The sequence below is a fragment of the Lepidochelys olivacea genome (genome assembly GCF_965140295.1).
Source record: "Lepidochelys olivacea isolate rLepOli2 genome assembly, chromosome: 2".
In the NCBI taxonomy this organism is placed as follows: Eukaryota; Metazoa; Chordata; order Testudines; family Cheloniidae; genus Lepidochelys; species Lepidochelys olivacea.
In genome coordinates, this window is record NC_140412.1 from 75,853,726 (window position 1) to 75,866,482 (window position 12,757).

The 12,757-nt window shown below is 42.1% G+C and overlaps 1 pseudogene across 1 annotated transcript; it reads right to left on the reverse strand.

The window, feature by feature from the left end:
• Nucleotides 1-11,938: 11,938 nt before the first annotated feature.
• LOC311517290 (histone H4 pseudogene) lies at nucleotides 11,939-12,246 on the reverse strand (annotated as a pseudogene). Its single transcript has one exon. The product of its transcript is annotated as a histone H4 pseudogene (transcript).
• Nucleotides 12,247-12,757: the final 511 nt, after the last annotated feature.

The following is a 12,757-nucleotide window of genomic DNA, read 5'->3' on the forward strand; positions in this document are numbered from 1 at the left end:
AAATGCAAAACTGGCTCGAGCCCCCACCCAATGACCTGGGAAAATCTTACGCACACCCCTGGGTGCCTCAAAGAGGCAATACTTCCCCTCTCGCAAGCACAGAGTCTCGGTGTAGCAGAGAATCTTTAATAACATGAGGTAAACGACATCAGCATTAAATTGGGAAAACACCACAACTAGGGTTCATCAACCAAACCATGAGCAAAGACCCACCCCAGCAAATTGGGCCATGTCCTTTCCCTCGGGTACTTGAGTCCAACAACCCAAACGTCTCTTGAGTCCAGCAACCCAAAAGTCACCCAAAGTCCAACAACCCAAAAGTGCAGCCCCAGAGTTCAAAAGTTCATCTGCAGAGTGTTATTCCCCAGTCCAGGTGAAAATGTGTGCCTGCGGGGAAAGAGGTAAGAGGCACCTTACATGATCTGAAGCTGACTGCCCCGCAGATCCATAGGGCACCAGTCCAATCCGCTTCACCAGCTGTCCCACAGACCACTCCACAAGCAACTCCCGCCATCCCACGAACTGCTCCGCCAGCCCATCCAGCTATCCCACGAACTGCTCTGCTCCGCATCTTCAGGCTCCCCCCTACTTCACAGCTGGGGAATTAGCTCAAATGGTAGAGCGCTCGCTTAGCATGTGAGAGGTAGCAGGATCGATGCCCGCATTCTCCATGAACATTTTTGGGGGAGGGATAGCTCCGTGGTTTGAGCATTGGCCTGCTAAACCCAGAGTTGTGAGTTCAATCCTTGAGGGGGCCATTTAGGGATCTGGGGCAAAAATTGGTGATTGGACCTGCTTTGAGCAGGGGGTTGGACTAGATGACCTCCTGAGGTCCCTTCCAACCCTGATATTCTATGAAACTTAACACAGTGCTCAGGGATTTCAGCTTGTAGTAGGGGGAGCCTCAGTGCTGGTACACCATAAGGCCAAAGTGAATTCAGCTCAGTACCTGTAGCTAGACTCCTAATAGACCCAAAATTAGCTCTGATATTCCACACTGGAGAGAGACAGAGGTGCAATTGATGGTTCAGGCCCTCACAAAGGGGCCCACACCATCAGGTACTAATACCTGTCTCCAACTTCTCTCAATTAACAGTTTTGAACCCATGTCCCTTGCCTAGCGAGTGTTACTTAGTTGATGGCGAGTCCCTCTATCATAACAAAAGGCCAAGTACAGTTCCACTGTTCTTGATTCCCATAATCAGGGTAATAACAATTTATTCTTCCTCTCCCAATAATGGAGACACTGGGGATCCCAGAGCAGCCAAAGTGACCATTTGGGCACCTACGGCCTCATTCTAGGCGGGGTGGGTGTGCCTATGCAAATGAGATCAGCCCCCGAAGTTCTTCCCCACAACTTGCCACACCTCACCACCAGATGTCAGGGTGGAGCTCATCCTGACTCTGCTTACACCTGCACTAACGGTGATGAATCCTGGCCACGTGTCACCTGAGGCACGTTGCGCATACGCTAAGAAGAAGCACATTGATTTCAGCAGGGCCCTACCTGTGCAAAGGATCAGGACATTGGGTGTTATTGAGACTTGCTGATCAACAATTAAATCAATGTATTTTATCTAAACATGATTTGATACTGATTTGTTATTAAAGGGTGATGGATGCTCTTTAACCTTTGCAGTATAATTGATTTAATTTACAGTCATGTTTTCTTCATTTATATAAATGATTTCTAAGTAACAGCAGAAAATTGACACCAATTAGTGTCAATGGCTGTGCTATTGATTCATGTGCTGCTCATGACATGGAGTTTTTTCTCTCTCAGGTAGACTTAGCTCTGAGATAGTCAATTTTGTGTTGATAGTTGTAAGTCGTTTTGTCATCAGTTGTGTACTTATTTAATAATGTAGTTATATTCTATTTGGGCATATTTTTCTCTTTGATTGTTGTGCCATAGCACTTTCTTTTGTAATTTATGCACACTGGTTCTCCTAATCCTAGTGTAAATTAGATATTTAGTGTCTGATTCAGAGTTTGGAGAATATAAATCCATCTTTCTGAAAGCAAAAGGGAGATGCTAATTAGGATTTTTAGAAGTGCTGAACCAATGAGAGTGACAGATCCTTAGCTTTTCTGAAAACCAGGCTTTTACATTTTCTTGGTTGAGTTAGAGGAGATATTCTAGGGGACTGTTTGGTAACCTGGGCCCATTCAAACAAAAAGCATTTTAAGATAGCCAAATGCAAAGCTCATCTAAACAAGTGAGGAATACTCATAGAAAAACAAGGAATACAGGCCATACCTAGAGAAAGGGGAACTTTATCCTGGAAAGCAGTGACGCTGGAAAAGATTTAGGGGTCATAGTGGGCAAGCAACTCGACATGAGCTCCCTGTGCAATGCTATGCCAAAAAGGGCTAACACAATCCTTGGATGTAAAAACAGGGGAGCAGTGAGTAGGAGAAAGGAGGCAATTTGACCTCTGAATACAGCATTGGGGATACCCATACGTGCATCCAATTCTGTAGTCCACCTATTTACAAGGATGTTGGAAAAATTGGAGAGGGTGCATAGAAGAGCCTTATGATTTGATGGCTGGAGAAAATGTCTTGTGGTAAGAGACTTAAAGAGCTCAGTCTGTTTAGTTTATCAAACTGATTGAGAAATGATTTGTTCAGTGTGTAGGTACATTCACAGGCAGAAAATACTAGGTAGTAAAGAGTTTTTTAATCTCGTTGATAGTGGGAACCAATGACTGGAAGCTGAAGCCAACCAAATTCAAATTGGAAATAAGGCATGTATCTTTAGCAGTGAGGGAGATTAACTATTGGAAGAAACTAAGGGAAGTGGTGGATTCTCCATCTCGTGTGTCTTCAGATCAAGACTGGATGCCTTTCTGGAAGTTAGACTTTAGCCAAACAAGTTATTTGGCTCAATACAGGTTTAACTGGATGAAATTCTATGGCCTGTGATATACAGGAGGTCAGACTAGATGCCTAATGGTCCCTTCTGGCTTATACTTGGTGAATAGTGTTGTGATTAAAGAAGCTTTGGAGTCAGAGTTTGGATTTTTATTACTTGCGCTCTTGCTGACTTGCTATGTGTCACCGGGCAAGTAATTCCTCTCTCCCCTCCCCCCACATGCTTCTGTTTTCCCATCCATCAAATAGGTATGTAGCATAATCCCTATCGCACAGAGGTGTTGTCAGGCCTGATTGTTTTAATGTAATGTGCTTTGAGATCCTTGGATGGAAAGCACAGTAGGAGTATTAAATGTTTATTATATAAATTGTTCTGAATTCCAATCTGTTTCCATTTTGGGCTGTGGTGAAAAAAGAGAAGCGTTGAAATCTTGGTCTGTTGAACTCAGTGACAAACTCCTGTGGGCTTCAGTGGAGCTAGGATTTCAATGAAGGTGAAAAGGGTGTACTGGTCTTACTGGTGAGTGAACTTGTAATTACCTTTTCATATGAAATATCAGGTGAGGAGTGTAAGCTGATGCTGAAGCTTATTCCCTTTCCACAGGTCTTTGGGAATAGGGTTGTTTTTACAGGTGTTTTTTGCGGTTTATATAGTGTTAACTAACTGCTGTAATTGCCATGTTAGACCATTGCGTCTCAGAGGACAGTGGCTAAGAGACCCTTTGTCTGAGAACTGCCCCAATAGAGATTTGAGGTGTATTGAAAATAAAACAGATATTTGACCTGCTACAAAATGATTCTTACCTTTTTTACTCCACTTGTGAATGCTGGTCTCATTTGCTTCCTTGCTAATACTGGAGCCAAGTACGATGAGGTTATCTTCTTTTATAGTGATGATTTTGTTGAGATGAAATTTCCCTCTGGGTGTGAAGTCATAAGTTTGTGGGTGGGTTTTTATTGCTTTTGCTGCATTAGGGGTGGGGGCTCCTGCACACAATGCAATATGAATGTAAAATTTACAGCTCAGTAGTACATTGCATATAGATACTAACTGCTAAAAAAAAAGGGGGGGGTCATGAAGCAGAGGACGTCTTCTTTATTATAGAAAGGGAAGCCTGTTGTGAGGTCAACTTTAGGAAAAATTCTTAATTGGAATCCTCCCGCAACAAAAGTTTATATCCATGATCTGTTTTGCTTCACAGCCTATTAAAGACATTCCTAGGATGACTGAAGGAGTTGCCCCAGACTGCCCATGGATGACCTAGAAACAGTCTGTACTATATCTGACTCTTACCTTTGAACACAGGGACTGAAGTTTAAAAAGTGCAAAATGATGTGTTCAAAAATACATCTGCAATTCTATGCCTTATCCGCATATGCAATTGCTGTAGCTGCATGCACAAATCAAGTAAATGAACATGTAAACTGACAGTTACATTTTTTAACAATTTTTCTTTAACAATCCCCCTTAGAGGGTGAAGGAGTTTGTTCCTAATGGTGGAAGAGAAATGGACTTGTATTGGTATTTATGAAGATGGGGCTTCTGTATTTTGGTAGTTTATAAAAAGCAATATGTCTAGCAGGTATATTCTCTTATGAGCATGGCGATGAGCAGTAATTTGATATCCACAGTGTTGGAAAATACAGTCTGAGACAAGTTCCTTTCATAGGTGCAATCCTATTGGCTTCAGTAAGAATTTGTACCTTGTCCCCATATATGTACCACAGATAATTGTGTATGAATTTAGATGACTGATGGAGCATAAAGTGAAATAAAATATGAGCCACTGAAAAATATCTATAAGTGACTGCTAGTCACGGAGAAAACTTTTGCCTTCCAATCTATGCAGACTGCCCCCACTGAATGTAATAAGAGTTGTATGTGTGGATCAGAGGGTAGACAAGCTTATCAGAAATGCTACTTAATGTCTGAGCCTTAGATATTAGGAGTTCAGCATGCAGAAGTTTCCGAATAGGGTCTGAAATGTATGTGGGCATTAACAGTTAATAAAATAAATTTAACCAAAAATCAAGAGGAGATAAGGTCTTAGCGAAGTAATGAAAGTTAGACATATGCCTTCTCAATTTATATTTCTTATATTTGTACATGTTTTAAAATAAATACAAATAGATCATAAAAAATAAAATCTTAGGGCTGAGTTTCTCAGACTGATTTTGTTTGGTCTTCATCTTTGTGCAGAATTCTTGATCCATGATTTCTGTCGCTTGTGAGAAGATCATACACAGTAAGTACTAGTTTTCAAAATGAACAGAAAGATTGGCCTTAACTCTTAAAGAGCTGTCATAGCCCAAGTGGATTTGAGGATGAGATCTCACGGCCTAGAAAATGCCTCATGTGGCCTGTGTGATATATAACCTTTAACAGCAACAATGGATGCAGAATGGATGCAGAATTTGCAGACTGAATATTGCAGAAGTATAGGTGGAAATGTAAAGAATTATGTTTAGTGTTTGTAGACTTGGAGAAGAATTATGACAGAGTTCCTAGAGAATTGATATGATGGTGCCTGTGGTTGTGCAGGCTGCTGGAGGTTTGCTCAGACTATCATGGACGTGTATGGGGGTAGCACAACAACAGGGAGAAATAGCTGCAGCTACTGTGAGTCATTGACTATGAAGGTAGGTCTACTTTAAGGATCAGCTTTAAGCCCATTCCTATTTGTGTCTGTAATGGACACCTTGATACATGGATAAGGGGAAAGGCTTTCTGGTGCATGTTTTTCACTAATGACATTGTGTTGTGTTACAAAGATAAATACAAACTGGAAAGGGATCTAGAACAATGGAGGGCTGCATTAGACGAAAATGGTTTATGAATCAGTTGACAAAAGAGAGAACACATGCAATCCTTTCATTAAGAGGGACATTGAGAAGCCAGTAAAACTAGGTGGTATAGAGTTAGCCTGTGCAACAGTTCACGTGCCTCAGTTCAGTTTTGAGCCATGTTGGGGATGTGGATGTGGATGTTTGGAACTGCATGAAGAGCACTCAGTGCAAATGGAGGGAGTTGATGGGAATTCTATTATAAGACCATGACTAGGCCAACTATGAGGTACAGGTTGGACTGCTTGCTGGTGAGGAAGAGAAGAACTTCTACTTTACACTGCCAGCATGAGAATGCTCAGGTGGACAGGCTACACAACCAAACAGTATGAGCCATGGTACAAGTAGCCCCCATCACAGAAAAGTTGAGGAAATATCAACTGAGATGGCTTGATCACGTGAGATTACAAGATGTGGGATCGTTGGCCAGAGAGTACAGAGCTAGTAGTCATGGGACAAAGATCACAAGGAAGACCCAGAAAAGAGGATTTGAGATGTTGGATGATATGAAGAAGGTTGTTGGAAGATAAACTTGACAAGAACACTTGGAGATGAAGAACAAGAGCCACAAAACAGATTGATGGGATAAGAAGAACAAAGATTCGTCTTGTGGTTAAAGCACGAGATGGGAAGTTGAGATCTGGGTTCTGGTTTTGGACTCTGATGCACACTTGTTGAATAAGCTTGGGCAAGTCACTTCCATTACTTCTTCTGTATCTCTATTCTTCACCTTTCTTCCTATCTGGAAAATGAGGACGATAATGTTTACCTACCTCTCAGATGTTTTGAGATCTAATATTTACAAAGGCTTTTGAGAAGCTGGTATAGACTTGCAGAGTATAAAATGTCATGCTTTGCAGCTGATTTCCTCTCCCCCTCAATATCTAAGTGCAAGCAAGCATTTTCTACTAAAATTCATACAACGATAGCCTGCTTTAGATTCAGTTAACTTAACACTCAGGGGATTCAAATAATTTAGTGCCATTTGCCACCTGAAAATAAATGTAAACAGTGATACTCAAGTCCACATGCAGCTGTTTTTTTCTTCACAGCACTACTGCAGATAGGTAAAATTGTATGTGGTGACAAGGACTAGAAGTAGCTATGTAATTTAAGGCTTTATCACAAACTGTACTGCAGTTTCTTCAGTCTGATGATCGCTTTCATCAAATTCATTCTTTCTTAAAATATGTAGCAGTGGACAACGGCATCTCCTATAATAAACTGTATATATATGTATGCAATGCATACTATATACATGTATGTGTGTTGCATGTACTCTGCTAGCTCAAGTTCACTAATCTACACAGTCCATAATCTATACATAAAGGAGTTTTTACCACCTGCTCACAGCAAAGAGTTAACAGCAGAGCTGTAGTGGGGGTTTGCCCAGCCAGTGAAGTGTGTGTAATACACAATACAATACAGAAAAATCACAATTTTATATATAATAAAACTAAGCCACTCTTGCCAAATATAGAATACATTTCGGGATACATCATCTCTGCCTCTTTTTTTTAAGGTAATGTTCATTCACTTACTAGCTCATTTGCACAATTCTGTAAATTTCAGTGTGCCTCAAAGATATTAGTTCAAATTAGCCAGGTTTTGCTGTATAACTATGGATGCAAAGATTAGAGGTAAGCAACTTCTTTAGTCTAAATGGAGAGTATTTTGTTCATAGAGTGCCAGTCTACAGTGTAGTAAAGTCTGTATCAATCCTGCTTAATGCGTAATCCTGGTGATGGCCTCCGTACAACAGTGAGTGCTTCTCTTGCTAATGCCCTGAAGACTAGACACGTGAACTCTGCCCCTGGCCGGTACAACAGGGACATCTTCTGTACACTTACCATTCTCAGGAAGGAGGACCCTGTTGCTCTTCACAAGGGGTTTCATGCCCTCATTCCTGCTGTTGGGCTTCTAGTATGTGGTGATATTTGTGAACTCAGAGCAGCTGAACCGAGCCATGACGAGGCCTCTCTCGGAACATGCTGATCAGCGCAGTTTAGAGACTGCACATCTACTTAGCCCATAACACTGCCTTTTTTATAGATTATTTTTATATCCCAGGCAAGATGTTTTATTAAGACAGTTAAAGTTGTAAATACCAGTTACTGAAAGGAAGAAGAGTAGCAGCTGTGTTAGTCTGTATTCGCAAAAAGAAAAGGAGTACTTGTGGCACCTTAGAGACTAAGTAGCGCTACATTGATGACATCTTCATCATCTGGACCCATGGAAAAGAAGCCCTTGAGGAATTCCACCATGATTTCAACAATTTCCATCCCACCATCAACCTCAGCCTGGACCAGTCCACACAAGAGATCCACTTCCTGGACACTATGGTGCTAATAAGTGATGGTCACATAAACACCACCCTATACCGGAAACCTACTGACCGCTATTCCTACCTACATGCCTCCAGCTTTCATCCACACCAGACCACACGATCCATTGTCTACAGCCAAGCTCTACGATACAACCGGATTTGCTCCAACCCCTCAGACAGAGACAAACACCTACAAGATCTCTATCAAGCATTCTTACAACTACAATACCCACCTGCTGAAGTGAAGAAACAGATTGACAGAGCCAGAAGCGTACCCAGAAGTCACCTACTACAGGACAGGCCCAACAAAGAAAATAACAGAACGCCACTAGCCGTCACCTTCAGCCCCCAACTAAAACCTCTCCAGCGCATCATCAAGGATCTACAACCTATCCTGAAGGATGACCCATCACTCTCACAGATCTTGGGAGACAGGCCAGTCCTTGCTTACAGACAGCCCCCCAACCTGAAGCAAATACTCACCAGCAACCACACACCACACAACAGAACCACTAACCCAGGAACCTATCCTTGCAACAAAGCCCGTTGCCAACTGTGTCCACATATCTATTCAGGGGACACCATCATAGGGCCTAATCACATCAGCCGCACTATCAGAGGCTTGGTCACCTGCACATCTACCAATGTGATATATGCCATCATGTGCCTCTGCCATGTACATTGGTCAAACTGGACAGTCTCTGTGTAAAAGAATAAATGGACACAAATCAGATGTCAAGAATTATAACGTTCAAAAACCAGTCAGAGAACACTTCAATTTCTTTGGTCACTTGATTACAGACCTAAAAGTTGCAATTCTTCAACAAAAAAACTTCAAAAACAGACTCCAACGAGAGACTGCTGAATTGGAATTAATTTGCAACCTGGATACAATTAACTTAGTCTTGAATAAAGACAGGGAGTGGATGGATCATTACACAAAGTAAAACTATTTCCCCATGTTTATTCCCCACCCCACTGTTCCTCAGACGTTCTTGTCAACTGCTGGAAATGGTCCACCTTGATTATCACTACAAAAGGTCCCCCCGTCCCCTGCTGGTAATAGTGCACCTTAAGTGATCACTCTGGTTACAGTGTGTATGGTGGGAGGTGGAGGCTCAGAAAGAAAAAGGTTGAGGATCCCTGACCCAAACCACCTTCATTCTACCATCCTCTCCCACCAATTTGTGCACATGCCTTCTGTGTGAGGTGGAGACATTTGGATGAAGGACTCTGAGAAGTTTGCAGCCTCTGGCAGTGGACATCTGAAAAGTACTTTATTTGTGTATTTTCCCTGGAGTAGGTGACTTTGGATTTGTAAATACATGCCTGTGATTGGTAAGTGTGATATCCTGCCACCCTGTGCTCCTGGTTTACAAGCAATAATATTTACTCTGGCCATTAAGTTTGTAGTTTAAGATGTAGCAGGTATGTGCGTCTTAAAGTCTGAACACACTTTGTGTTTGAAACCATGCACACGTTGGGGAAATTTTCCCAAACATGCTCCTCCTGGTGAATAGTTGTTTTTAAATCTTGCTTCTTTCTGGCGACTGCATATAACCTTCAGGAAGGCAGATATACTTTTCTACAGCAACATATAGACAGGTGCAGCTCAGTTTTAATGCTGCTGCACAGCTATGGTTTTTCTTTTTGTCAGATATTATCATTTACCTGACTTTTGGGGAAATTACTGATGAAATTAAGATGCATGTGGGAGGATTGGATGGGTTTGAGGCTAGGATTGTCTTCCGGCTTTCTCTTGTTCTAGGTAGCCCTGATATGGGGCAGAGTTAAGGTTGGTTTCGTGGCATTTTCATTTAAAAAAATGTTTGTGTGTAAATGTAGTATTTCCAGGCTGTTTAATGTTTGTAGTTTCTCAAAAATAAAGTGTTTGTTTGGTGAAGGTCAGGGAAAAAATAAGCCTGAATCAGGACAGGGTACTATTGAAGATCCTCAGCCCATAAGTTTGGAATACATGCACATGCTAAGGAATTTGAGATTTAGATGTAAGTGCACTTTTTAGAATTCATGGAAAGCTAAATATCCATGAGTTTCATGTCAGAAATGTGCATAACTGCAGAGGCATGAGCAGCCTTCTGATAAGAGCAACCCTCTCGTATAAGTAGCTGTAAGTTCTTCAGAGCTGATTCATTACATTACATGTACATGTGATATGCACAGACGTGGGGAAACAATCCTTTCTAAGTGGAAAAGGTTGAGATATTTCTAGTTAACTTTGTGCATATTTGTGCGCCTAAGAGAGAGCAGCTTTTGCACGGAGAATTTGCAGTGCTTTGTCTTCAGAATAGATTCATGAAAACCTTTTTGATTTATTTCCGTCAATGCAGAAGAAAGCTGAAAAGTAACTAATTGAAATTTCACATATCCACCTTGAGACACAATGGTATGGGAGAGCACAAATTTAAGGGATTGAGCAGACTGAATATTGTCCATTTATAGTGGTTCAGTTTTTAGTAGTTATATTTTGATGTTGCTTCATCACATGGAAGCTGATATACAACAAACCTAGAGGGAATATCTTGCTGAATAACCACAGTGTTTCTTTAACTATTAGCTTTTTTTCAAAAGCACATTAACCGGTGACTATACTAGATCTTCTTTTGTTTTAAACTGCTTTTACTGAGTTTCAATCAAATGTAACTTCGCATTATTCAACACAATTATCTAGGATACCAGTTTGCCGTCTGGCAATAACTCTACAAAAAGAGAATTAAAACCTGTTGTGATGTAGCATGCTGCCGCAGTAAATCTGCATGATATGAGCAATGAAGGAAACTGCTAAGGGGAGTGCTGCAGTTTTGACACAGATAGTGGGAAAGAATGGATGTTCTAGGCAGGATTTTCAAATACACTTAAATGACTTTGGCACAGAAGTCCTGTTGACTTTCACTTCTGTGCCTAAGTCACTTAGGGCCAAGTTGTCAAAGGTATTTAGGCAGATAAGCACCTAATCTGTTTTGGCATTTTTGAAAATTCTGTTAGGCACCTATCTGCATGTATAGGCACTGTTATACCTTTGAAAATTTGGCCATTAGGCACTTTGGAAAAGCCCATCCTATATCTTCTTGAGCCCTATGTTCAGAATTACGCCAGTGGTGGAATTAGCCATGCCACACTAAGGTGCCTGTCCTGCACTGAGAACAGACCACTGCACAGAGTCCCAGTGGCTTTAGTGGGTTCAGGGGGGTATGAAGCAGTCTGTTAGAGTAACATGCTTCAAAATGCAAATTCTGTCCTCCAAAAACACAGGATTCTTTATTATCTCAACCAATAGAGACATAGGTAAGCATGCACCTGTAACAGGGAGCAGAAGCTCCAGGGTGTGTGTGAAAACAGAGCTCCAACACAAACAATCTACCCCCATACCACAGCAACCACAGCGTGTAAGGCCAGGGAGAGACTAACAATTATCACCCCCAGGAAACGTAGTGGGGAGTTGTCCAAAAAGTTCAACCACAGTGCACTCCCTTCAGTGTATGCCTTACAGTAGGGTCTCACAACGTCTAAATATTTGTCAGTTCCCCAGTACTAGGACCTTGAATCCCTTTCCTTGGTCACTTTGAGATATTCACATAGCTCCATCTTTTAAATGCAGGTTGACTTATTATTTTTAAATATCTGAGCTATTAATTTTTCAGACTCTAGTAGTATGCTTTAGGATACAAGGCATGAAAGAAACTATACAAGTGTAGTTTGATATGATGTTTGACTTCACTAGGCATATGCTGTATGTAAAAGCGGACACAAAATATTAGTCATTTGCCATGGTGAGATGGGGTGTTCACCTCACACTTGCCCTGAAAGAGTTAATGTAGGCTAAGTAGGGGGCCAATTAACCAGACAGGCCACAGCTGAATTATTGGCATGGGCTTAGCCTCCAGATCCACACAGAGTACGACCTTGCACTTTAGAACATAGACAACATCCATGGCAGTTACAGTCTTCCGCTTGGCATGTTCTGTGTAAGTGACAGCATCTTGGATCACATTCTCCAAAAACACCCCCCCACACACAGTTGCCTCGTAAATCAGGCCGAAGATACGCTTCACACCCCCATGGCAAGCCAAATGACGAATAGCTGGTTTCAGAATGCCCTAGATGTTATCCCTCCATACCTTTCTATGGCACTTGGCGCCTCCTTTTCTGTGCCCCTTGCCTCCCTTGCCACAAGCAGACATGTCAGCTAGGTGTACAGACAAAGCGGGTGGCTTAAGTAATCCACTGACTGAATGAGGGAGCCCAGCTGAGGAGGAACGAGTTAGACTGGATTTATAAAGGCAGGAAGCTGATAACAGAGGGGACTGCAGGGAAGTAGTTTGCAGTCATTCCCGGGAAGAAGGGAGGTGTATTTGGGGGCTATAGAGGCAAGTAGCCTACAATTACTCCCTGGGAGAAGGGGGTTGTGGGGCTGGCAAATGCAGAGAAGTGGGGAGAACCAGAAGGTAAGGGGAAGGGCTCAGGGGAAAAGGCAGTAGGGTATAGGATAGAACAGACCTTGGCTAGTGACTAGAGAGTTCCTGATCTGGAACCTGGAGTAGAGGGTGGGCCCAGGTTCCCCTACCAACCACGGGGGAAGTGTCACTGGTTGGGCAGTGAATAGGAAGCCTGCCTGAGGCTGCCTTGAGTAGTATTGTACTATGGACCAGACTGATACTCTTAACCATGTTGAATAGTACCTTCAGCAGTCTC